Source organism: Alligator mississippiensis, chromosome 11 (assembly GCF_030867095.1).
Source record: "Alligator mississippiensis isolate rAllMis1 chromosome 11, rAllMis1, whole genome shotgun sequence".
NCBI lineage: Eukaryota > Metazoa > Chordata > Crocodylia > Alligatoridae > Alligator > Alligator mississippiensis.
The window spans coordinates 72617285-72645010 of record NC_081834.1 but is presented as its reverse complement, the minus strand read 5'-3'; the positions used below and the strand labels follow the sequence as shown (position 1 = coordinate 72645010).

The window sequence follows — 27726 nt, the reverse complement described above, 5'->3', positions numbered from 1 at the left end:
GGATAAAGTTGTATTAGTGCTGATAATGTTGTTGATGGGGGATCCCCTTTTGGTGCACTTTTTTATTTTAATTCTTTTATCTGAGATTTTAGTTTTTCTTGGGAGTGCTTGAGGCTCTGAACTTGAGATTCTTGACGTCTTTTGGAAGCTTCTGCATACCAATCAAAAAATGTGTCCCACTGAGTCTGTGGTGGTTTATTGCCTCTTGACTCAAGGGCTCCACGGAGATGAAGGATTTTACTTAAATCAAATGTTCCCTCCGGAGGAGACTGCAAGCTAGCATCATCTCTGGTATACCCATTCCATTTACCTAGAAACGTACAACTCTTATGGCCATAGTGTGTGCACATGTACAATGCTGGAGTCCCTTCTGGCAGAGCCGGTACGTCTTTAGACCCTTTGCTTCCCATATCCTTAACCTCAATTCACACAGGTCTTTCACACAGGGGAGGCTTATTGAAGGTGTCTGGTCAGGTTGTGAGATTTGCTAGCGGACAGAAATGCTGTGGCTAATGTCCATAGCACCGGCACACAATGCAGTTGCTCACTGTTAGACACTGCTCATTCATGAGAGTGGGGGTAGGGAAAATTTGTCACACAACCCTGATCTCCTTCAGTCCAAGAGTTTCCACCTTGCACCCTTGCTTTCGAAGAGCACACAGTCTGGTGTCCGCGGGGCAGCTGCACAAGGTTTCCACTCCTAGCTTCAGAAAGACCTCATAGTTTTTTGCAGAACTTAACTCAATTCACACAGGGATTCATTCAATGACAGCAGCAACACAGTGTCTTTACTCTTTTCTTTAATCTTAATTCACAGTTCCTACTTACATAGTGGGTCTGACAATTCTGGCAGCAAAAGGGTTGGATAGGGTAAGCCTCAAGCAGTGAACAGGAGACACACAGGCAGTCTCTGACTGAAAAGCCCCAATAGAGATTTCAAAAGGTCTCTTACCTTAGTTTGGCTAGCCGGGGCGTCAGTGAGGAGACGGTCTGTGGTTCAACTGATCACTCCAGGCATCTCTCTCCGAGTCACGGCACCAAATTGTGGAAGAAATCAAACTTCGCATTGTGGTTGTATTAGAATTGGCAGAGCCATCTAGGTTTATTTAAAGCTATACAAGTGATCACAGGGAGATTTCTCAAAGGAACTCTGACCTCTACACATTTACAAGCGTATTTATACTTTAGACAGCGAGAAAAGATGCAGGGTTCAGACAAAGCAACCTGGAGAGAAACAGAAAGATGTTGGTCATTTGTTTGTCACACGTAAGCAGTTTGCTTATTCAGAAAAAAAAACCAAACACTATGCTTTGGGAGCAGTTATCAGCTTCTGGTTTGGTGGAAAGGAGGAGGTTAACATCTGCACACAGACAAAACAAGACATGAAGGTTTTTCCTTATCTTAGAACATTTTAAAACACATAGCATTAGCATCTTTTTCTCTTCTCTTTCTCTCTCTTCTTAGTCAAGTAAGAGGCCTGGCTAAACTTATTTCCAAAACAGAAAGACATATTAAATAGTTGCTATATTCAATGTGGACTAAAAAAATCATCTTGAAAATCCACAGAGTTGACCCACCACTTGCTTTACTAAATAACATCTTTGATATTTGCAATTTATTTCTCCAGCCCCTTTTCCATTCCAATTTTCTCTCTGTAAAGCAATGCAATTATGTATTATACAACTTGTTTAGGAGATTCACTCTCACCAAGTCTCAGGTGCTGTGATTATGAAAAAGGAAATTGAAATGTAATGGTTCCATTATTCCCAATCTATTCAAGAGATGTAATCTTGTCTTCTGATAAATGGCTGTCAACAGCTACTTCCATGCCTTTAGCACTCCTAACCTGGGATTCCCTTTTTTATTTTCAGCATCCATGATGGGCCTTATATTGAAACATGCAGTTTATTTAAAATGCTTGAAATCCACTAATGCTTTTTATTCCCTAGACTTCATCCCATTGAGTAATAAAGAAACCACTCTCCATCCTCAGAAATTGGCAGGGAAGGAGTTAAACTTCTTCCTTGGGTTAGAATAATGGCCACAGGTGTTCCCTCTGGGGGCTGGAGAGGTGATTTGAACCAGGTGTGGGGAATTTAATTAATTAAGTAGTTTGCTGTGTTTGGAGCTGGAGCTTGAGTGCAGCAGTCTGCTGGAGAGAAGTCCTCAAGTGTTTGCTGTTGACTGCTCTGCAAATACTTTGTCAAGGTGAGGCACAATTTATAATACTGTTGTTGGGATTCAGACTGAAGGAAGCTTGGTTGTATTTGTGTTTGGACATTAAAGGGAAGGACCTTTTTCTGTTTTGTGAAAATAAATCACAGTGATTTTCCTTTGAATCTTAGGACTGGAGATCCTGGTTAGCTTTGACTAGCTTGGCATGTACATAATTAGTTTGGGCCTTAACCTTAGCCTGTATCTGCTGCCCTCCTATTCTTCTCTCATTTTTCTTATCTCTTCATCCATTTTCTTTTCCAACACAGTAACTGGTACCTGAAAGAAGACACACTCATCCTTCAGCATTTATGATGGGTGCTCATGGTCCTTGTGGTGTTTAAACAAAACATTACTTGAGGTGGAGAGAGATCATAAGAAACAGATTGAGGATTTCTTTGCCACGGTCTATTCATGCAGAGGTAAACTGTGTACAAATCTGCAATAACTTTGTATATGAACACTTTGAGCATACTTTTAAGTTCAGCTCAGTGTAATGCAGCTAACTCCAGAGATCCTCTAGAATTGTTATGGTTCTGCTTAACCTCAACATTTATTTCCAAGCGCTACTTTTACAGTAGGGACTTAGGGTTTTGTTGTTTTTTTTTGCTAGTTGATTTTGGGGGGTGGGATTAAATAATTTTTGCTTTGTTTTCAATTGAGCTGAGCTGCATAGAACCCATGCTGGAGCTCTTTCAAATTGTCCATAATGGAGATCAGTGAAGAGTAGTTGGTATGCTGTTAACTTGCACCCTATCTTTCCTAGGCAGGCACAAAAGTCCTAAACACTGAAAACGTTAAAGGGCACATTGGTACTGATGTGGTAAGACTTTTGGCGCTCATGTTCTCCAGCATGTCCACACTTCATCTTGATGCTGAGTATCAAAATGCCACCTTTAACCTTTTACAGTAGTTAATTTCCCTTTGGGGGTTGGTAGTGCAATTTTTTTTTTTAAACAATTTTTCCTCTCTATCCATATCCTCTTAATTGGATTACCTAAATGAAGGTTGTAAAATTCCTCAGTTTTCAGGTTTGATTTCTTTAGTTATTGTTGTTATGATTTGCTTTGGAAGGGACAAGGTGCTTTCTCGACTTTCAAGAAGAGACACTCCAGGAGAACGAAGCAGATGTTAAGAAGGGACATACACACACATTCATGCATGCACTCACACATATGCATGCACGCATGCCTGAATGGATGTGCATGCATGCACATTGGGTCTGTATACAAATCCCCAATATTCACAAAGGCAGCAGAATAGATTTTTAGAGGAGCTGAACACCACAGCTGGCCTTGAATGTTGTTGGACTTTGTTTGTTGGATACCTTGTCAAGGAATTAACCCAGAGTAGGACTGGTTGACAGAAACCTGACCTCTGACTTGTGTATGTGGTATGGGAAATGGAATGGTTTGAAGTACATCTGCCTAAGCCTGGAGAACTCAGCCTGGCAGGTGTGGCAAACCTCCTTCTGTGTCTAGAAAAGTGAGGCAGTTAGCTGTGTTAGCCTGAAGTCAGGGTCCTGCCCTTTAAGAAAATAAAAAGCGGAGAAAAGCCCCAGGACTCAACACTCCTGGTGCAGCCCCTGGGCTTTGGGGTCTTGTGCAGAGCCCCCCGTATGGCTTGGGGCAGCAGGGATCACCCCCCACCAGCAGGAGGGAGATGAGTCCGGGGTTTCTTCAGGGGGGGTCTTAAAGGGCCAGAGCTGGCATGTGTGGGGCACCTGTGAGGGGGCTAGGGGAGGGGGGGCATGGGAGAGCCCCCCATTCAGTGGGGGGGGGGCAGAGGGGAGCGCCCCCACCCCCACCAACACCTGCGAAGCCAGAGCTTTTTTTCCCCAAGGTGCTGGGAGCTGGGTGGGGCAGGGCAGCTATTGCTGGGCTGGGATAGTGGGCCTGGCCTGGCTGACTCAGAGATTTGGCCGAATTAAATCAGGACAGTGATTCAAATCACCAAATCGAATCACTGCCCCCCAAATCAACTGAATCCAAAGCAAATACTACCCAATTCGCACAGGCCTGTTGGCTAACGATCCCTGCAAGTGTCGGTTTGCTTCAGTATTAGTGCTTGGCTCCTTCAACTGGGAACACTTTTGGTTCCTCTCCTTAGCTGCAGTTTGTTCAGGTTAATTTGTAGAGTGAATCTTTACAATTCAGAAGTGTGTTTCTTTTGTGGCTTTAATGTGGCACTTGTATTATGCCTTTGAACAAACACAAGTGTGAGTTATTACACTTCTTGCACAGCTACACTTTAAAAGACAGCTTTATGAGGAATATTTCAAAGGATCACAGCCAAGTGATCGCAAAGTCCCATCAAAGCAAATGGCAGTCAGAGCAAACAGGCGAGGCAACAGGTGCCAGCCAAGGTCTTCTACAATTGATTTTTCAGGTCTGAATTGGCAGCCTCAGACACACTTCCAGCCCCTCCGGGGGCTCATCGGAGTCCTGCTGCTGTTTCCTCCATCAAAGAAAGTGTCCCTAGGACTAATTTAAGATGGAAGCTGTTGGCACTGCTTCAGTATAGGCAGGAAGTCTGCTTCACTGCCTGCTGTCTTAATGACACTATGCATAATGCTACCAAGTGGGTTTAGAAATATGATGTACAGGGACTGACTTTCTGGAACGGCGTCCTGTTTGTCTGGTATGTTTTTGCACTTGCAGATATGTGGTTCTGTGCCCAGGTTTCTGTGCGTCCCAGCTTCTGTAGTGCCTGTTATGTGCACACTGTAGATCCAGACTTTCAAATAATCCCGGGACTCCCTTCCAAATGCTATATCACTGACTCTGCTTATCGTGTACATCTGGATCATACTCCACATTCTACAGTAGGTGTAGTCCTAGAAAAGGGGTGTATTCAAAGCCTACTTAAGTCACTGGACAGAGTCTTTTCACTGACTTTAATGAGCTTTAGAACCGGCTCTTACAGTGCTTTCATTTTCAAAGTCATTGAGCTGTTGTTGAGGTACAAGGAAAGCAAAATGCTCTTGCTAGTTCCTTGTTTTAGACTCATGTTCTATGCGCTGCATAATTTCTTAAGCTGAAGGAAAGAACCAATCAAGTCCTATTCTTCTTGTCTCTGAATATCCACTACCACTGGGAAATATTCTATGCTGTGTGGCTAAGAAAAAATCCTTTAGAAGGCCATTTCTTTCAAGGGCTTGTTATGATGTTCACTGTTATTTTCAGTATTGCCATTCCAAATCTTCATATCAGACCTCAAAATAAGCAGACAAGCATATTATGGGACTAAATGTGTCTGTTCACGGCTGTTTTAAATGACTGTGGAAATGTTTCTTATGCAGATCATAATAGTGAGTACAGCCAGAGAGGTTCCCTTTCAACTCAGGAAAACACATTAGCGCAAAATATGCATTTTTTTTAGCTATTTGTTGCATTAAGATATCACAGATGGAAATCCCAAATTGAAGCCTAGATCATTCTTAGTTTGTAGGTTTATTGTTGACACAGTTGTAAATGCACTGTAGAAACTATTTACAATTCGATTCAAAGCGCTAGTCATTCAGTCTCATTTTGCAGAAATACCTGCTCTTATTTTTCCTAGCTTGATCATTGAAGTTGCTGTTTGCAATAATAATAAGACGACCCATTAAAAACTTTGGCATCTGGTTTCCATGAGTTCAGACCTTTACTTTAATCTTCTTTTTCAGCACCAGGGAAATACAAAACTTCCCATCTACTTTAAGCCTTTTTTGTAGCTGGAACTGGTATTTGACATTATATTAAGATGATAGCATGCTGCAAATAGGCTTGGTTTCTAAATGCCTGTGGGATCTTCATATCCTTCAGGAGTATTTGATATCTGGTGCTTTCTCTCAAAGTTGCAATTTATTCATCTCAGTTCAAAATGTTCATTCAAATTCTGCTTCCTCAAGAGATATGCAGAAATGAGCTCTGTTTTAATTTAGGTGATCAGCTACCTTGGGTGACTCCTCATATTATGTGACTTAGTACACTAGCATCTGGAGGACCCGGTTGAGGCAAAGACACATTGTCCAAACCTATAGTAAGAGATGCTTCCTGCTCTCCAAATATTATCCTAAGAAGATAAGCAGGTGCATGGACATAGTATACAATTCAGGCAAGCCCATTACTAGAATGAAATGTCCAGTTCTGTTGTCTATATTGAAATGCTGGAAAAGACAGAAGAAAAAATTAAGAGTGATCTGAGATCTGGGAAATCTTCCAAAAGAATGACTGACAGAAGAAGTTGTCTGTTTAGTTTGCTGGAGAAAACCTTAAGAGGTGATTTGACTGTGTTCCATAAGTGTCTTTCTGGGTTTCCTGAAAACAGATTGCTTTTTACTGAGCAAAAAATATAGGTTCAAGATGAGAAGTAATGTGTTTTTATTGAAGGGGCTAGGTTGCCATTCACCTGGAGGTGCAGTGTGTTCTTCACCAGTTGCTGTTTTCAAATTAAGACTGCACGCCTTGGGGAAATAATTTCTATAGTACAACTAATAGGGCTGGGGTCTTACTGTAGCTATTACGGTCCAGGAAATGTCTAAATTGTGGTATCTTTTATTAAACCATCTGTGTAGCTGGCAGAGAGATGTGACAACCTTTTGGCCACAAATCGCCCTTCTTCAGGTCTTGGAAAGAAGCAGACCTTTGGCCCTGTATTTCAACGGTAAGTCATGGGGCTGAGGCCGAAATGATTGTGTAAAAAATCTTTGGTCTCTATTATCTTGGAGGTGTAGCGTTAACATCTAAGAGTCTTAGACACAGGTCTTTTCTTGCACAGATCCTCCGATGAATTATGCATATGCTTGGTTGTGAGTAGTATCGGGATCAATGGGATAAGTAGCACCAGTGAAATCATGTGTGCATTTGAGCTTTCCTGACTGGGGCCACAATAGGCACAGGATATGCCTGATTTATTTCCCTGCTGTTAGTTTCTGAGGAGCACGCATGGAAAGCATGAAGCCCCCCACCCACACATGCCAAGTGCTGGAAATGAGGCAGCTAAGCCTCTTCTGAGTGGCCCTGAGCATGGGGTAATGAGCATGCCCATGCGAGAGAGCAGCTCAGGGTGCTAACTTAGCACTGCAGGGAAGCAGTTAGTTCATACAGAGCGTGCACACAGCAGGGTGGCTTATTGCATCAACCATGGGAAACTGAGGCATGGAGCACTTAAGGTCCTCAATTTAGAAAGGCGTTTAAGCATGTGTTTAACACTAAGCATATTAGTAGTCTTATTTGAGGCTAACAGTGCATCAAAGGTGAGGTATGTTGGTAAGATAATTTGGATCAGATGCTAAATAAATTGGTTTAGTAAAACAGGAGGTCACTGGCTGGATTAGGAAATGAGCCCAGCTATTGTGGGCCCAAATGCACAGCTTCAGCTACCAAATCATCCTCTCATTCTTATAATGTACACAATCAATCAAGTTCAATTCCTTATCGTTCTTTGTTTCTTGTGATGGCTTTTGTCCCAGCAAATAGTCCAGGAATCGCAGTGTGGGCAGTGGCTGATTTTAAGTAGAAATGTTTTTCAGCATTGTTTATAGTGTTGGGGGAAAATCTAAGTCCCCGGGTTCATTGGGCAGAGGCTCAGACGAACCACAACATAAGTTTAAAGACTTGATTTATTAAAGAATGTGTTCTGAACGGAGAACTGCCCCGCAGGGAGATTGCCTGTTGCACTTCTTGAATTACACAAAGCATTATATGGGAAACATGAGGATATCATCACAGCAACAGCTTCACCAGTCAACAATCGCCACTTGCTGCTAATTTAAATTTCCCTTACTGAGTAACTTAGAGCTGATAAAAGCCAGTTTATTCTAGTTTGTGCTAACCTTACTGTTTCAAGTTATGTCCTTCGCTTTCTGATAGACCACGTATGCTGCATAAGCTGTTTGCTTACACATAATGGTGATGAACGTTTCTATTGTTCTCCTTCAATAGCACAGTAAAATCTTTCTTTATTGACTACTGGTGGAACTAGCCAAAATTGCTTTCCTGTTAGAGATTGTTTTAAAAGACCAAATAAAGTTACAGTATGATCATAGTTATCCATACTGCATGACTCTCATGTGTTCAACTTTCAGATTCAACCCTAACTGGGAATACCCTCTAGAATATAATCTTTTCCTTACTGCCACCTTTTTAAATGAGTTTTGGAGCCACCCTGTAGATTGTAATAGCATATGGTGTTCTTGAAGCCTACAAAGCCATTCACCAACTTTGTTCTCTCTGAGCCCAGGGGTTTGATTCAGTGCTGCACCACTTAGAAAGACAGCATAAAGCACGTAACTAAGGGCAAACCAGGGTCTGTGGTGATGTAGAGCAATCACTGTGCTTTTCGGATCTTGGGCTTCCTTATGGGCCAAGAGAGACACCAACACAGATGCCAGAGCCCATCTAAGAGTTGTCTCCTTGAGCTGCCCTTCGGTCCTCATGGCTGCCTGAAATCTCTGCTGTCCGGCCACTGAACACTCCTCCCCTGATGTTTCTTTACGCTGGAGCATTTGAGGGAAACGCTTGGAGGACATCTGTGCACCTCTCTTAGGCTGAGCCCATGCCATCCTTTTTAAGGAGTGAGGACAAGTCAGGGAAGGAAGATCTAAATGCCCTGTGAAGTGAGATTATAAGCTTATGCAACTCAGTGGAGCTTTTCTATAAAGGAGATGCTTATTCAACATACAGCTTGAGTAAGTATTTAAATGGGTACAGAATGATTTGGTTGCTAAATGCAATGTTTGCTTAATGATTTCTGTCTGGTGAGGTCTGAAGGCCAGTTATATAAAGAGTATTAGTGCATCACTCCAAAATCCATGAGTTGACAACAAAGTAACGGGAAAAAAACAGACAGTCAGATCTGCGTCCCTTTCATTAGACCCTTTTGTTCTTTAAGGAAGCTTATATGCTGAGTGTTTGTTTTTTGCTGGGTTTTTTTGCAAAGCAAATGCATCGTATTTAGTTGCCCAAATTAGAGCTGCTTGATGCTTAAATGAGAATGCTGTGAGCTTTTGAAGATCTGTACCAAAGTATGGAGTGCAAGAGGTGCCTAATTTTGAAACACTGATGTGAATGGCAGGGCATACATGAGAGTAGATGTACTGTGCACGGCGTCTGTCTGTTTGCGTTGAATGCATGACCCAGTTAGCTTCTTTCCCAGCCATTTCATAGAATCATAGAAAATTAGGGTTGGGAGGGACCTCAGGAGGTCATTTAGTTCAATCCCTTGCTCAAAGCAGGACCAGCCCCAACTAAATCATCCTACCCAAGTCTTTGTATATATAGCCAGGTCTTAAAAACCTCCCAGGATGCAGAGTCCACAACATCTCTGGGTAGCCTGTTCCAGTGCTTTACTACCCTCCTTGTGAAAGAGTTTTTCCTAATATCTAACCTCAAATTCCCTTGTTGCAACTTGAAACCATTGCTCCTTGTTCTGTCATCTTCCACTGCTGAGAACAGTCCGGCTCCATCCTCTTTCAAACCACCCTTCCGGGAGTTGAAGGCTGCTATCCAATCTCCTCTCACTCTGCCCTTCTCCAGACGAAATAAGACCAGTTCCCTGAGCCTCTCCCTATAAGTGATGTGCCCCAGCCCCCTAACTCTTTTCATTACCCTCTGCTGGGCTCTCTCCAGTTGTTCCATATCCTTTCTGTAGCTGGGGGATGGGAGCAAAACTGGACACACTATTCCAGATGTGACCTCACCAGTGCTGAATAGAGGGAAGAATCACTTCCCTCAATCTGCTGGCAGCACTTCTACCAATGCAGCCGTGTGCGCCATTAGCCTTCTTGGCAACAAAGGCACACTTTCTGGCTCATATTCATCTTCTTGTCCATTGAAACCCCCAGGTCCTTTTCTGCAGAGCTGCTGCCCAGCCAGTCAGTCCCCATCCTGTACCGGAGCATGGGACTGTTCTGTCCTAAGTGCAGGACTTTGCACTTGTCCTTGTTGAACCTCATGAGGTTTCTTTTGGTCCAATCCTCCAGTTTGTTGAGGTCTCTCTTAATCCTAGCCCTACCCTCCAGCGTATCTACTGCTCCCCCCACCTTGGTGTCATCTGTTGGTTGCTCCTAACATACCATTTGTACATGAGGTTATGATTGCAGTCTATTTAAAGTATATGTGCATATATTTGGTTGTAAGCCCTGTTCCTGAAAGTACAAAAGCATATGAATAGCTTCGCTGGAGGCTGATACCTGATATCACTTTTTTGGGAGCTAGTATAATCCAATTTTAGCTACATTGTTACACTTAAAATAGTCAGAAACAGTTTTTCATTGCTTTTAAGCCACTGAACGTGAGAAGCAACAGGGGGTAGGTAGGTCCTTGTACTGTATACTTAGCAGTGATAAAATAGTTCACGTATTCCAATGCTGGGTTTAGAGGGAAGAAGGAAAGCTGTATTTGGACAGTGTTAATAAAAATGAACAGCTAAAATATAAAGAGGAGAATATAGACTCTAGGACTGCTAAGGAATGTGCCACTTTCCTCTCATCCATTATTTTCACTGGACTGTTATTATTTGGGAAATATGAAGAATGAAGACCAAACCTGAGGGAATGCAGGTGGTGAACTCACCAGGGCTTGGTTCACTTATGTGCAGAAGGCCATGATGATATGCCTTAGAATAAGTAGCACTTTAACATGATCCCTACCTTCTTATATAGCACTTTTCCATTTTACAAAGGGAATCACAATCTTTTTTCTTTGTTTATACTTGGGGAAACTGAAGCAGAGAGAAGTGAAATAACTTGGCTCAGTTGACCTGGTGGGTCAGTAGCAGAGCTGAGAATATACATGAGGCCTCTGGAGTCCTGTAATTTTGCCCTTAGATTCTGTTACTTCTCTTAAGTGGTGCCTTCTTGAACTCTTGCCTGCCCACAGGGTAAATTTCTTGTGCTAGTGAATGTCTCGAACAATAATAGAGAAACAAGGCATTGAAGATACTATGCATTTTGTTATGCTTTTTGCGGTTCACTTCTGGGTCTGCCGCTGAGCACACTGGAGAGCCCCCCGTGCTCCTGTGAGATGCCCCATCCACCCCACCAGCTCAGCGTTCACGAGTTGTGCCTGGTACGTCAAGGTATGTAGAAAAAGCATATAAAGCTGTGTCTTTGTCCAAATCACTGATTCTCCGAATGTAAATTGAATCTTCAGGTTTAGATTCAGCCAAATCAAATCAGACAGAGATCTGAAACACGAAATCACTATCCCCTGAATCCAGCCAAATCCAAATCGAATAATGCCTGCTTCGCACACCCCTACTATTTGGTATAGTTTTATTTGTTGTATTTTTTGTCTTACGGTTAATGGGAATAAAATTATACCACAAAACCATACCGATGGCTACCAAAAAGTTGTCAGCTGGTACGTTTTGAAGAAAAACCTCTGCTGAAAGCTTTGAGGATATTTTAAGGCTGTCATTTTACTTCTAGGAAACTTATCCAAAGGATGAAATCCTGGTTGCAGTCAAATCCATGCTAGTTTTGACTTTGTCTTCTATGAGGCCAAGATTTCAGGTAGAAATAATTGAAATCGGTGGAAAAATTCCCAGGCTTGTTTCATCAGGCTGCCAATTGGTACAAATCTCAATTTTATACACACAGAGACCCCTGCCTCGTACACAGAGAGCACCAGTCAGTCATCTGATATAAAACATGTCTGGGCACTATTCCACTGATTTCAATCAATGGTTATCGCATTGGTTAGACTAGTTGTGCAAGCAGTGGTCTCTGTTTTTAAATGTTTATTTGCAAGAGTAAAAAGGCTTGGAATATTTCAATCTAACTTCTAGGTAGCATGGCCTTTTTGGAGAAAAAAAAAATGTTTAGCCAACCACTTGCTTTATTTTCACTTCAAATTTTATATATTTATAGTGTGTGTATCCTCTTAACATTTCAAACTCAGTATTATTTTATAAGTTAAAAGCATGTCTTGCTCTGTGTAGATATTTTAAAAGTTGGATGATAAAACAAGTTCCATCTTCTCAAATTGACAGTCGACCTTCTTAGAGACAAGTTGATTGCTACTCCATTTTTGTGCTTGTCAGCTAACCTTGGCAAACAGAATCCTACTCGTGTTGGGATGGAACTTGTAAATCTCCCTTCACACTCACACTCATGTCCATTGGTTGAAATTTCTTCCAGGACCAGGGTCCAATATTTCCCCCTTTCTTTTCCTTGCCTTTTTCTCTTCTTCTTTAGGTTGCAAGAAGTTAAAGCTTTTATACATAGGAAAGCTTGTTAAGACAGACCTGAGTTGCACATTCCTTTGGTGAAAGAAAGCCTAAGTCAAGAGCCCTAACTTGAAAAAAGAATTCTTTCACTGCGGGACATGTTCAAACATTATTCCAGACAAGACTTTGATAGTATTGAATGAAAATGAAAAAAAAACCCTACAGTCTTAAAAGGCCTTTAAAACACTACCTGAATTAAGCATTAGAACACCATGTAGGAAGCATGTTAGAAGTAAGGGTAGTTTAAAATGATCGGATGCCATGTTTTTTCCTTTAAAAAAAAAATTTGTAGAAATAAAAATTTTCCCTCTCAGTGAAACTTCATCTAAAAGAACCCTAAACAAGGCATTTAATATTGAAACATTTGGATCCAACCTTTTCAACTCTTCATGTAGATTTTTTTTTTTTTTATAATGTAAGTGTGGCGGAGCACAGGGTGCTCCTGCCACTTTAAGGGCCTGGATTCGGCAGCCTCCAGGTGCCTGATTGCGGCAGCCATTTTGAGGCCTATATAAACCAGGCAGTTTGGCTGCAGGAGGGCAGGCAGCAACATCGCCTGGCCTTAGGGCTGCTGTGAATTCCTGGAGGTAAGGGGGAGCTGCAAGGGGTTGGCAGGAGGCTCCTGGTCCTGGGCATGACCTAAAACTGCACCCTGCCGGGAGTGGGTGGTCTGGTGGGGCTCTCAGTGGCGCTGGAGACCGCAGGAAATGCCAGGCCAGTGATCACCCCGGTGAAAGGTGGGTCGGGGCGCCTTAACCCCTAGCTCCCACCACCACCGGGTAGGTGACCCCTGAGTTGGAGGAGGGCCGAGAGGGCCAGGTTTATGAGGGCTGAGAGGGCCAGTGTTTCTGAGGGGCCCAGAGAGGGCGGACCCCGAGAGTGGCAGTGACGTGGGCGAGGTGCCGCGGTTGCTCCTAGGTGGAAGGGAGTAGTGGTACGGTGAGGCCCAGTGTTAGCGAGTGGCTAGAGAGACCCAGCCTGAAGGGGAGAGTCCCCTCGGCTGGCCCATGCTGGGGCCAGGACCAGTGAGGGTCAAAAGGGCCGGGGGCCCACCGCGAGGGACGCCCAAGAGCCAGGGGCCTGGGGTCCCGACTGGCCTTGAGGTGGGCCAGGGCCAGGTAGCCAAAGGTTCTGGGGGAACCACACCTGAGAGGGGAACAAGACTTCGGGTGGGTGAGGTAGCCGAGATGATGGCGGAGTGGCCGCCTGAGTAGGGAAGACCATAGTGGGGTCACGTGGAAGATTCTGGGGCCCAGTGTGGGGCCAGTGAGATGTTGAACACCATGATGCCATCTGCGAGGCTTGGGCTGCGGTATTAGGGGAGGTCAGAGCTGCAGAGCGCCCCTGGGCATCGGGGCAGTCGAAGGGCAGCCTCCTGCTTAATTATCATCTGAATTGAACTCATTATCATCAAAGGCGTGGCGGGAGAGATGAGCGGGCGGTTGCCCAGAGACAGGTGGGCGGGCCATGAAGAGCTAGGCCCTGAGTAGGCCTGCTGTCACAGTGACAGGCGGGCAGGCCACAGAGCTCGGCTCCGGGAGGCCCCCTGTCACAGTAAGCTTTAATGGAAAACAAATTTGAATTGTGAAGGAACATTTCAGTTGACTCCGAATGAAAACGTTCATTTCAAAAGATGCTTTGTTTTAATTCCAGTTCAGAATAGAAACCTCTTTTAAAAAAAAATACTCCCTAAGCAGAAATATCCCAGTTACTGCACATCTCCAGTAATGGGCATAAAGCTTGTTGTTGAGACGGATATGCTTTAGGGCACCAATAAATTAAATGATGTTAAAGAGGCTGACCAACGTCTTCTAGGCAGAGTGGGGAGCCCATATGCTTGATTCCTTATTTTGTTAGACCTTGGTTTGTTTTGTTGCATTTTCATCCTTCATTTCGTGGTCAATTTGCTCTCTGTTTATCAAAGCAATTAATATTTAAACCCAGGCGTGCTCCTTTATAGCTCATTGCATCAGCGCAGCAGTCTGAATCCTGAATTTGTAAGAGATGCTCATCACTGCACAGAATTCTGGGATAAGTTTGATTTCACCACTGCTTCCCCTACCATTTTCCCTTGGAGAGTACCATAGTAAAATATAACCTAATGGGGCAGGGGCATCCAAGGCATTTTGTCTTTGCATTGTCCTGCTGAATGTGCACTCAGTTATTGCTTTTGTGTCCCTGGGCAGTTTATATGGAGGCACTTGAGTTGCCTATATATCAATGAACTCCTCTCAGGCTAGCTGGCTAATCCCAAAGGAAAGGTAGAGACTAGTACATTTGGAGCCAGCTTGACTGCAGGAGCTGCTGGTGTGAAGAAGATCTTAACTCCATCTGCCTTTCAGGGTTCCACTCATGGACTAGTTGTCAACCAAGGTTGGAGAGCCCAGTCCATTCTGCCATGGCATCTGCCTTTCGGTAGCGTTTCCTCCACCAGGGATAAAGACTCGTACCTCCCCCCAAAGTTACTTCATCTCCAAAGCTGTTGGCAACATAGAGGTTGCTAAGTTATTTCCCACCACCCAGCATTGTGTTGACAGCTGCAGGTAGTACTGTCTGCCATCATAATTCAATCAGGCTATTGCATGAGTAATACTGGGTTAATTGTAGTCCTCCATTGCACGTTTACTTGCCGGTATCGCGCTGGCAGGATCTTCCTTTTTGCCTGGTGCAGTGAGGGTGTGAAGCTCCTGTTGAAACTGTTTTGGGCAGCTGGAAATGACCTTTGCTGCTGCTGGGACTGGAGAGGAGAGCAGCCACCTGTGACTTGGGAGCTCAGTTAGGTAACTAATCATGACTGACAACTAGAACCTAGTCTCCAGCAGCAGGGAGAGCAAGGAATAACTAAGGGGGAGTAGCAATCCTCTCCATCATCTGCGCTCTTGCTAAGCAAACTCTTTTTTTTTTTTTTTCACTGTGAACCTTGGTTGAAGTTTTGAACAAAGAAACACCATTGTGTTGTATTATTCCTACTTTATGTAGGTGCTTAGGAAGAGCTCTTTTTGCAACAGGAAACAGACTTCATCTTTATTTAGTTTGTTCTGTTAAAAAAGACAACCGTATATTATTTGGTTTAAAAAATGCTGTGACTAGAACTTTTTTCCATGCTTGGAACACTTGGAGAGTGATTAGAGAGATGATTTTTTTTTTTTTTTTTACTCATTTTACTTTGTTCTATCTTGAGTTGAGATGCAACAGTTTCAAGGCATAGTATCAAGTCTCAGCAAGTGAAGTAGAAAAAGGAACAAAGAATCTGCAAAGGTTTTTTGCACCTTTTTTGCACTTGCATTTTTTGTGTATATGTTCTGTTACACACCTGCCTCCCTCTATAGACTCATACATAAGGTTTCATATAAATCTTTGGGCTTGGACTTGATTCTCCTGTTGTTTATACTGGCAGGGTGGGGGGAAAGAAATGAGAATAACTCAACAGAAATAAAGGATTTACATCATTGTAAACCCTGGATAGGGCCCCACTTGTGTTTAAAGGGAGGGAGTAGGTTACTGGAAAATGGCTCAAGGTTTACTTCTAATGCTTCAAACTAGTGATGGAAAAAGGGGTCGATGTAGTGAAGGAAATCATACAAAGGGGAAGGTGTATGTGATGTGGAAGGTTTCAAAGTCCTAATGGCTTCTTTGTCTCTATATAGCATATAACATAATGTTGCAATATAATAAATGATAGGGCACTCTCTGTATTCTCTCTGTGCAATGGGCAAGGGTTTTTTATGTCATGCTTCATTCACAGCCTGCTACACTGATGTCACACAGCCAGCATCTCTTCTTACACAAAGGGAAGAACAACAATCTATTTATTGCTCTTAAGCAGATTTGCCACAAATTCCGTTTCCACTAAAACATCAAAACACCAAGAACAAGGCCACATTCCCTTCAAGGAAATGGATGGGGAGAGAGGAGAAGAAATGCCCTGTGTATGTTGTCATTTGTTTTAAACAATTTTGTCTAGGCATTCATGTTATATTCAAAGCTATAAGGCTAGGGACAGACATTACACATAAACCAGTTTAAGGGATCACAAACTGGTTTAAACCTGTAACAGAACAGATGTTCAGTGCACTTAAACCAGTTTGAAAATGGCTGAAATGGGTTTGAAATAAACCTGGTTGAATGCAGTATGAGACTTAACAGATTTGGATCAAACTGGTTCATGCAATGTCTGTCCCAGACCCCTTGCTGGTTTAAGTTAAATCAGACACCCTCAGCATCCTGGCATGCTCTCTGGGCTAGGTGGGGCTCTCTGCTGGACAGCAGGGCTGGCCCCTCCCCTCCGCTCCCTGATTGGAGCTTGGCACAGACTACAGGCATCTGTCTGGCTTCCCCTTTGCCACTCCCTGCTAAGCAGGGATTCTGTCATCCCTTATGCAGACACACAGCATTAGCTAGCAGACCACATGTTGGCTGTGGTGCGTGCTGTGGCAGACCGGACAAAGGGAGAATCAACAGGTAGCTGGTAATGTCCCTGTGTTGTTTTCTTAATGAGGTGGTGAACACCGAGTTAGAGGAGATGAACACTGTTATCAATTCCTGGCTGGGCACTTCTCTAAAGCTGTCCTTCATTATCAAAGACCACAGACACTGCCAAACAAGATTTAAATGTTGCCTATTAACAATGCTTATTGAAATGCTGAAAGGAATGTTAACTTTTTGTCCACATTTTAATGAAGAATAAAAATACAAGTGCAGATCTGATTTTTCTATTATTATCAATCAAGTTGGTAAACTCAACAACTGAGATGTTCAGAAAACAGATCTTTTATCCTAAGTCAGGGTAAATAAAAAGCATTTTTGAACTGTTTCTCGTGACAAAATTCCAAAAAAAAAAAAAAAAGGTTCAATTAAAATGTATCATTTTACTATAGTATATGCATTTCATTTTAGTTTCAACATTTTTAATAAAAACATTTCAAAGAGTTCTCATATGAACAAATACTTTGTCTAAAAATATTTAAATGAGATGTTATAAAATACATCTCCAACATATTTATCAATGAGGAGTTTTGTCAAACTTGATAAGACTTCATGAGACCAATCTGTTTTCTCATAATCATAGGGCATTTTCTATTAAAAATAGTTTTGAGGAATTTTTTTCTGCCTGGATCAACTTAGAACTCTGCTGACTGACATTTCCAGAGCAGCTAGCCTCTTTCATTTTACCCATTCCAGCAAGGGATCTCGGACAGACATTGCATGAACGGGTTTGAGCAAAATCAGTTTAGTCTGACATTACATTCAACAAGATTTCTCTCCAGACTGGTTTTGGCCATTTTGAAACTGATTTATGTGCATTAAACATCTGTTCTGTTACAGGTTTAAACCAGTTTGTGATCACTTAAATTGGTTTATGTGTAATGTCTGTCCCTAACCAAAATGATTTAAATTAAACCAATTCAATTTCTGTGTGGAGTCAAGACCTTAGAAAAAATATTAATTGGTCAATAATATTGAAGGAAACTTTCCTACTGATAGTATTCAGAACATGTTAATACCAGCGTGTGACAGTTCAGAATGTATAGCCCATTTGTTAAGAGATCTTGAAAATACCATTGACAATGTTGAAACCATTGCAACTGGTGAGCGAATGGAGTTGCATTTGTTATGGGCATTGTAGTGCGGTCTTCAGGCCCGGCCCGGGGCATGATGGGAGCCGTAGTGCGGGCTCCAGGCCCAGGGCATGATGGGAGCTGTAGTACAAGGTTCAGCCTGGCCTGGGGCATGACGGGACCCGCACCTGCGCAATGGGATGCTGTCTGATATTAAATATCAGACAGCATCCCATTGCCCCAAATCCCAGCATGGCAGGACATTTTTTCTTTCCTACTTGTCTCCTCAGACTGTTCTCTCAGAAGAGTTTGCAAATCAGCATTGCCAAAACAGAGTAAGTTCATCTTAACTCTAGTTTAAAAACTAATGGGCACAGTGGCGGGCGGGGGGGGGGGGGGGTGGGGAGTATACACGAGATTTCTAGGCTTGAGGTTTAATTTCTCTCTTGTCATTCACACTTCTTTCTGAAGATGTTTCATCAGTTTAAAACATTCATTTTAATCCTACTATATAAATGTTTCTGGCTGCATAAAAGAATATGATTGTAAACTGTTTCTTACTAGCCTCTCAGTGACTCCAAGCCACATACAGAAAGGTTAGCTTTCTATAAATGAGTCCCTGATCGGGCATGAGTTTTGGCTAATAACTTTTCTTCAACTCAATTTGGTTGGACTTATGGCCTCTACTTCCTTTGAAGGCAATGGAGCTGCAGATGCTCAACAGAGGTGCCTAAATAATAGAGCTTTGTTTTGAGTTGACTCAAGGTTTCTTTTGTACTTGAAGACAAAAATACATTTCAAAAGGGAAGTTGAAACATTGTGTTCCAACAACAGTGAAACAAATTATTTTGATGTTTTCAAAATACCTGCCACCCACACACTCCTTTTTTGTGTGTCCAAAACTAGTAACCTGATATGACCCCAATTCACAAAAAGTTTTGCCCTGTCCCAAAACTGACTGTTTTTGGCAAAGTATTCACCAAAAAGATTTCCCTTGTTTTGATGTTTATTAGTAAAGAGTGATGTCTTACTTTTTCCTGTTATTCTCACCCCCTTCATTGGAAGCAGAAATACCACTGAGGATGCTAACTGTGCAGTCTTTTCAGTTACCTTTCTAATTATAGGCAGTTTTGAAAGCCTGTTCTCACAAGATTGCATGTTTTGAGATTAAGCAACCACACCTACTTGGGTATTTAATCATACGTAGTACATAACTACCTGCTCTGTAAATGGAAAAGTCAGTACTCCAGGTTTAGACTAATATAGCTAAATTTTTAATCTAATGAAAGTCAAATTTGTCATTCTTGCTCCTTTTGCTATACTTTTTCTACATTTCAGTTTGACAGTGGCACACTGGATAAAGTGTACTTTTCTTTGCACTTAATAATAAATGCCATGCTATTTTATAGTTTCCTATTGATTTTTGGACCTTCTTCACTTTTTGCCAAATCTCTCCCCAAAGCACGTTTTCTCATGCGTCTGTTTTAAAGAAAATAACTTAGTGACAAATAAAAATATTTTACCTGACAACATGGTGCTAGGATTGGTATATTTTAAACTGAGACTGTTGTTTTCTGACATGAGCTGCAGTTTGTTTCTTCCTCTTAAGTGTGCACACACAATAGGAGAAGAATTTATTGCCATGTAATTCTACACGTAGACTGGCTGTGTGTGAGAGAGAGACGGATGGAATACTGATGTTGTTTTTTTCTTCTCTAATGACAGGATGCTGATTCTACACAAGTGGCCTCCCTTTGGACAATTCTTGATTTAGGAGATTAACAGATCCCCAAATACACGGAATTCAGTTCTCTTCCTCTTCCACTTCTTCCAGAAGACCACCTTCCTTTGAGTGTTGCTGCAGGAAAGGTATGTGCGTACACATGAACAACACTGAATATTTGAAAACAAATGCCTGGACAAGAGAAGAGTTCAGACTTGTGTGAGAACAGATATGTCCCTGCATTCACTCCTCATCTACCTTTAAGCCTATCTAAGTACATATGCAATCTATAATGTTTTGTTAGGCAACTTTTGTCTGTCAGAAGGCAAAGAGAAGGCTAAATCAGTGAAAGAGTCATTTAGTAGAGTTAACATTTAGTAGAAAGTGATGCAGCCCTTGTTAGAACACCTTCTCAAGCGTAATGGAGTTATGTATAGTGGGTAAAGAGTGAGGGCCAGATAGTTTTTTGAGTTACCAAAGTGTGAATTAGAACCAGCTCTGTGAAAGCTGTTTTGCATAAAGGGACTGTTGGCCCGAGGGGCACACGATGTAAACAGTTAAAATGGGAAACCTGGGAGCGGGCAGTAAAGTCACATAGCTGAGTTCATAGAGAGCACCTATGCACGAGCGCGGAGGCTGCTCTAATGCACTGCATTGCAGCGTGTTGGAACATAGCCATTTGGGAGACAGTGATCACCTAATAATAGAATTCAACATAATACGTCGAGTGGGTAAGGTAACTAGTAGGGTGAAAGTGCTAGACTTTAGGAAAGCTGATCTCAATGAACTCAGGCGATTAGTCAAGGACGCACTGCAGAGTAGGAGTTTTGAAGGGATGGGAGCCCAAGAAGGGTGGCTGTGCCTTAAAGGAACGATCCTTCGGGCACAAAGCAAGACGATCCCCGAGCGAGGCAAAAGAGGGAAAGGGGTCAGGAGGCTTCCATGGCTGACCAGAGAAATCCAGGGCAGCCTAAGGGCCAAAAGGGGAGCACATAAAAAGTGGAAACAAGGTGAGATCACTAAAGATGTATATACCTCCTCTGCTCGTGCTTGTAGGGAGGCAGTTAGACGGGCCAAAGCTACCATGGAGCTGAAGATGGCAACCCAAGTAAAAGACAACAAGAAATTGTTTTTTAGATACATAGGGAGTAAAAGGAAGGCCCAGGGAGGAATAGGACTGCTGCTAAATGGGCAGAAGCAATTGGTGACACATAGGGGGGACAAGGCTGAACTCCTCAACGAGTTTTTTGCCTCAGTGTTCCTAAGCAAGGGGCACGACAAGTCTCTCACTGGGGTTGTAGAGAGGCAGCAGCAAGGTGTCAGGCTTCCATACGTAGATCCTGAGGTGGTGCAGAGTCATTTGGAAGAACTGGATGCCTTTAAGTCGGCAGGCCCGGATGAGCTCCATCCGAGGGTGCTGAAGGCACTGGCCGACATCGTTGCAGAGCCACTGGCGGGAATATTCGAACGCTCATGGCGCACGGGCCAAATCCCAGAGGACTAGAAAAGGGCTAACGTGGTCCCCATTTTCAAGAAGTGGAGGAAGGAGGACCCGGGCAACTATAGGCCAATCAGTCTCACCTCCATCCTTGGTAAAGTCTTTGAAAAAATTATCAAGGCTCACATTTGTGAGAGCCCGGCAGGGCAAATTATGCTGAGGGGAAACCAGCATGGGTTTGTGGCAGGCAGATCGTGCCTGACCAATCTAGTCTCTTTCTATGACCAGGTTACGAAACGCCTGGACACAGGAGGAGGGGTGGATGTTGTGTACTTAGACTTCAGGAAGGCCTTCGATATGGTATCCCACCCCATACTGGTGAACAAGTTAAGAGGCCGTGATGTGGATGACTACACAGTCCGGTGGGTGGCGAATTGGCTAGAGGGTCACACCCAGAGAGTCGTGGTGGATGGGTCGGTCTCAACCTGGAAGGGTGTGGGCAGTGGGTCCCGCAGGGCTCGGTCCTTGGACCGATACTCTTTAATGTCTTCATCAGTGACTTGGACAAGGAAGTCAAATGTACTCTGTCCAAGTTTGCAGATGACACAAAGCTATGGGGAGAAGTGGACACACCAGAGGGCAGGGAACAACTGCAGGCAGACCTGGATAGGTTGCACAAGTGGGCAGAAAACAACAGGATGCAGTTCAACAAGGAGAAATGCAAAGTGCTGCATCTAGGGAGGAAAAATGTCCAGCACACATACAGCCTAGGGAATGACCTGCTGGGTGGCACAGAGGTGGAAAGGGATCTTGGAGTCCTAGTGGACTCCAAGATGAACATGAGCCGGCAGTGTGACGAAGCCATCAGAAAAGCCAATGGCACTTTATTGTGCATCAGCAGATGCATGACAAATAGGTCCAAGGAGGTGATACTTCCCCTCTATCGGGCGCTGGTCAGACCGCAGATGGAGTACTGCGTGCAATTCTGGGCGCCGCACTTCAAGAAGGATGCGGATAACCTGGAGAGGGTCCAGAGAAGGGCAACTCGTATGGTCAAGGGCCTGCAGACCAAGCCCTGTGAGGAGAGACTAGAGAAACTGGACCTTTTCAGCCTCTGCAAGAGAAGGTTGAGAGGCGACCTTGTGGCTGCCTTTAAGTTCATCATGGGGGCACAGAAGGGAATAGGTGAGGATTTATTCACCAAGGCGCCCCCGGGGGTTACAAGAAACAATGGCCACAAGCTAGCAGAGAGCAGATTTAGATTGGACATTAGGAAGAACTTCTTCACAGTTCGAGTGGCCAAGGTCTGGAACGGGCTCCCAAGGGAGGTGGTGATCTCCCCTACCCTGGGGGGCTTCAAGAGGAGGTTAGATGAGTATCTAGCTGGGGTCATCTAGACCCAGCACTCTTTCCTGCTTGTGCAGGGGGTCCGACTTGATGATCTATTGAGGTCCCTTCCGACCCTAACATCTATGAATCTATAGCAATTACCTCACTCACTAGCCTCCTGTGTCTCCTGAATCAGCATCCCCACACTTAAAAATGATTGTCGGGGTGCTTGAAGTAAAGTTCATCGAACTTCAAGTGCCCCCACCACCATTTTTAAGCATGGGGGCACTGATACAGGAGATCCGTGGCTCTTTTAATTGAAGTGGATCTCAGAGCCGCTTTAATTAAAGCACACCTCACCTCCACCACTGACGCATGTGTAAAAGTGCCTATAATGCATCAGGGTTGAAGCTGGGGCTAGATTTTAGGTCCCTGAGCAGAGTATTCCCAGGAGCAAACTGATTTTAAAAATATGAGAATAACATTTGTGTTTTATGGCTAAATACAAACAGTCAGAAAGCCCAAGGCTGAATTGATTCAATCTTCACAGGTTACTCTAAGCTACATAGATTGAACTGATAAGCAGATGAACAGACATTCACTTTTGATTCCAGAAATGCAGCTATTTGCCTGCAGTAGCCCAAGGCGCTAGAACCAAGGCTAAGCTGTCCACCCTGTAATGGGGGAGGGGAGCAGTTTTTAGGGGAGGTGCAAAGTATCCTGGGATGCTGGTGGACTGAGAGTTGACTTGATTCTGGAGAGGATCTGGGACAGAAATTCAATAAACCGCTTTAACCTAAATTAGTTGAGTCTACTACTATATCCATCCAGGTTTATCTTAAACTGGTTTCAGCCATTTTGAAAGCAGCATATGTGTACTGAACTTGTCACGTTACAGATTTGAACCAGTTTCTGATTACTTATGCCGGTTTATGTGTAATTCCCGTCCCTAGCCAAGATTTGTAAATAAGCTTGACAAGCCGCCACCAAGCATCTCCTTTTTCGTCAAGGACCCTCATTTGTGACCTTTCTTAAACAATGACAATATCTGTGTTTGGGCAAGATCTAATGCTAGATCCTGGTTAGGGTCTCTGCTACAGTATCTTATAACACGGTAGTACATAGTCACAGTTACACCACCATCTGCAAATGGCAGTGCTCCTAGTGTGAGGGTAGGGGGAGAGTTGTGAATGACACAATCCCTCCAGCATTCTGATGTACTCAATAAGCAGCCTTTCCTTCTATCATACCCCTTTGATTTTTCCATTAGCTTTGGTAAACTTTCCCATAGCACTTAGTTTTAGTCTTCGTTTTTACTTGTCAAGGTAAGACATGCCTTGGAAAGCACTCTTGAGACTCTCATTAGAGGCAGGAGAATTAAACAAGTGCATCTGAAAGCAAAACCAGGGCCCAAGTTAGTGGTTGCTTTCTGTAAAGTTTTGAAGGTGAAATTGCCCAATTGAGATCAAGGAAGCTTAGACCTGGCTCCCAACCAAAAAGCTCTCAAAACGAAGCATCCCAGGAGGATAATGTTTTCAACCTTTCAAATCTCAAATGGTTCACTGCACTTCTAAATACAGTCTCCCATCAAAATAACCTCCCATATAGGATGTGTTGAAGTGAAATAAAAAAGTAGTTTTCCTGTACAAAGATCAGACAATTGATTGTGGCCTATAAAGCTGCCAGTTATAGAAGATTTGCTTGTTGAGTATTTTGAATGTACCACAAAGTACAATTCAGGTTTCTAGGCACGGGTACAGATGCTTAGTGCGACTGAACAAATGGCATGTTTTAAACAAGGTGGAGCAATTCACCATGGCTTCAAAAGACACCCCACTGTAAGCTTTGAATTGACATCGATAAGTCTGGCCAATTAAAGCTTTATGATGATGATTGCATCGGCCCCATCAGCCAAATTTATTCCATCTCCTTTCAGCATATCGCAATTTGAAGCTCCAGGATTTGGTCAATGAAATGCTTCTCCCACTAGCAATGCTGATCTTTGGGAACGTTGCTTCTCAGTCAGTAGGTTAAGCTCTCAGTGGACATCACAAAAGGCAGTCAGAATTAGTGAATAGCGTTGAAAAATGGATTGCAATGTAAAGCACATATATGCATACATACTTGTGTGTGTATGTATGTGCTTTAGATTGTAATCCATTTTTCAACGCTATTCACTAACCCTGTCTGCCTTTTGTGATGTCCATTGAGAGCTTAACCCACTGACTGAGAAGCAAGATTCCCAAAGATCAGCAAATACCAGACCTTTAAGGATGAGAGGTGTGGAAGAGCAGTGTGCATGTTATAGCTAGATAGATAAAATAAACGTGCACACTGCTCTTCTACACCTCCAATCCCTAAAGGTCTGATATTCTTTGTCAGGTCCTTGAAATTGCGTAGACAAATGCATGCATGTCAGTTAAGATAGGTGCATCATTACCATCACTGTAAGGAAGTTGTGACAATTTTGAACAAATGATCCAGAGAAGGTTGAGCAATGCTGATCTAAAGCATGCTAGGATCAGAAATGGTGTCCTTTATATTCTGCTTTTGTTGTTGTGTTGTTTTTTTGTTTTTTTTTTTTTTAAGCTTTTAACAGGGAAAAGTCTTGTGTGCTGAAATTACTAGCTCTGCCCACCCTGCTTTATTTTCCTCCTTGCAGGTATTGCAGTTTAAAAAGTCAGTGCTGCTTCCCCTGCATTTCATCTCCCCATTAGATGGGAGACTTGAGCGACTGACCTTCTAAATTAGCTTGCACAAGAAACAAGGTGAGACAGTAGGAGAAAGGAAACCAGAATATTTCAGTCTACCTACAAATTGTATTTATACACAAACTTACTGCTTAGATAAGAACAGCACTCTTAATTTAAGTGCATCCAAATGAGTGTAACCCAGACTGCAAGAGGACAATGAAGTGCCTTTGTCTCCATCAACACACTTGGTAATCTAATTAAAAATGTACATGGAAGATATAACAGAAGTAAAGAGAAACTTTTTCCAAAAGCAAGTCTGCTGAAGACAAGGAGTAAGGTTAGTCTCGTCAGAGTAAGTGAATCAAAATCTTTTCCTTCTGCTCCTTCCAGGTTCAAGTGCCTAAAAGGATGCTTTGCTAAACTCTGTATTCTCGAATTGAAATAAAAATTGTTCACCTTCATGCAGAAATTAGTAGGTTCTGCCCTGCGTTAGGTATGCACCAGAGTATATCATTATAACTGTATCTTCTGGGCTTTAAAATCTGCAGTCTTGGTGTAGTGCTATTCACTGGAGTGCTGGTTTAGTGATGACTGTCTGAAGAAGACCCTCCAGCAACAGTTATTTATAGCAGCGTGTAGGGTCACCCTCCTTTTGCCTACACTCCTAACACCATACTTCACAGGCTGCTTATTGGGGTGATGCACAAACACTTAACATGAAGTACAAGAATTCTGCAGCCCATGAGAGGCTTTGTAAAGATTTTTTTTTTTTAATACCACCACAAGACTACAGCAGGTACCTAACCCCCTTAGGTTCATCTGCAAATCCCTACCTATAGTGCTACTATGTAAGCTTTTCACCCACCTCTGAAGTTCTGTAATAAGAGCCTTATGGCTGATGAAGTTGTCCAGGAAACACTTTTATTTTTCTAATACAGGCTGTAACTATTTCTATAGTATGGGAATGAAGTGTGTTGGCAGCGGATGTAAAGAATCCCATTACAGTCTAAGGGGTACGGTTCAGAGGTGGTTAGCTACATTAGTCTGAAGTCAGGCAGCAGATAGCATTGTAGGACCTTTAGATACTAACTGGTTCAGTGGCACCTGCCTTTTTAGGCAACCATCTATTTTGTCAGATGCTGCAAATGGGCTCAGGGAAGGGTGGTGTGAGCCTTGCTCATTGCTCGAAGGTTGCCTCCAGTCAATCCAGCTGCAAATAAATAGCTGGTCATGCAGGCTGGAGAGTGGAAAGTAGGCAGATGTAGTTTTAGCCACATCACTGCCCTGTACTGTTGGCTACAGAAAGTCATATGTTGTAAGCATGCCAGCCTGATGGGCTGCTAGCCTCCATCAGACTTGCATTCTCTTACAATAAGATTTCTGTAGGAATGTGTTGGTTTTCCCTTCTTCACATATTATATAGGAATTTTCTGAGAGGACCTACAATGGTGTCCCCCTACCCCCACATAAACTTTTTTTTGTTTTTAGCCTTAGATTTTAATAAGTCAATTGTTGGAATCTAAACCATCAGTGCTCCTGGTCAGGGAAGGCTTTGCACATCCTGAAACAGAGCAGGATTAGCGTGTGCGTGTGTGCACATGCACACATTTTAAAGCTAAGCTTCTCAACAACACCTGCTGCAGTATACTGCATTGCACTATTCTCTTGCAACAAGTATATCCTCCTTCCAATATTTTAGCATCTCTGATAATACACCTACTCTACTGCCTGCCAGCATAATTACAGCAATCAGCAACTTAGTTCCAAGAGAACTAAAATCACAAGCTAAACTTTCCTTATTTTTAGGGAGTTCTTTAGCTGCCTCCTTTTAAAGGCTGTGCTTTGGTCTCTGCTTGCTGTTGGAGTGAACTCAGATGGTGATTTAGGGCTGTGGTGCTTAGTGAGGGGTCTGGTTCAGGCCTTGTAGTCATAAGTATGGCAGCTGCATGCTGCCCAGGGCAGCCCCTGCTCCTTCTGCACTGACTGTGGCAATATGATCAGCCACCACTGCAGCAATGTCTGCTTTTGCACCCCACCAGGAAGGTGGTGCCAGGGGCTGTTACCCTGGTTGCCCTTTCAGTTATGCTTCTGGTTGCAGTTCCTTTTTCACTGACCCCAGGGGGTTTTGGATAGGGTCTCAAGTCAGTCCAACTCTTGCTGAAGTTAGGACTCGCATGGATCTCACAAGGAGAAGCATTGGGCTGTAACAGAGGCCTCTGCTTGTGATGATGCTTTTCATCTTCATAAGAGACTGGTGACTTGGAGTTTTAGCCAGATGCTTGGCTACTGTGCCTGCTCGTAGAAAGCACCCGCGACTTCTCTTTGGAACAGCTTCAAGGACTTTGGCTGGTTTGGCAGCTTCCAGACCCCTTCAGCTGAGTCATTTCTCCTAGCATCTGTCTCAGGCTGGCAGAATGCTTCTGAGGAACCTCTCAATTGCCAGCTAAAACTCTGCTGACCAATACAACGTGACTTGGAGGAAGAGCAGGGACTTAGCCCTTTTTGCAAATATAAGCATACATATTTATACAGACTGGGAGAATGGCAACATTAACT

At 43.2% G+C, this 27726-nt stretch overlaps 1 long non-coding RNA gene across 1 annotated transcript; it reads left to right on the top strand.

The window, feature by feature from the left end:
- On the top strand, positions 1-27726 carry LOC132244239 (uncharacterized). Its single transcript, XR_009455831.1, has 5 exons — positions 1-2208; positions 2484-2636; positions 6773-6861; positions 19713-19856; positions 25140-27726. It is a non-coding gene; the product is annotated as an uncharacterized LOC132244239 (long non-coding RNA).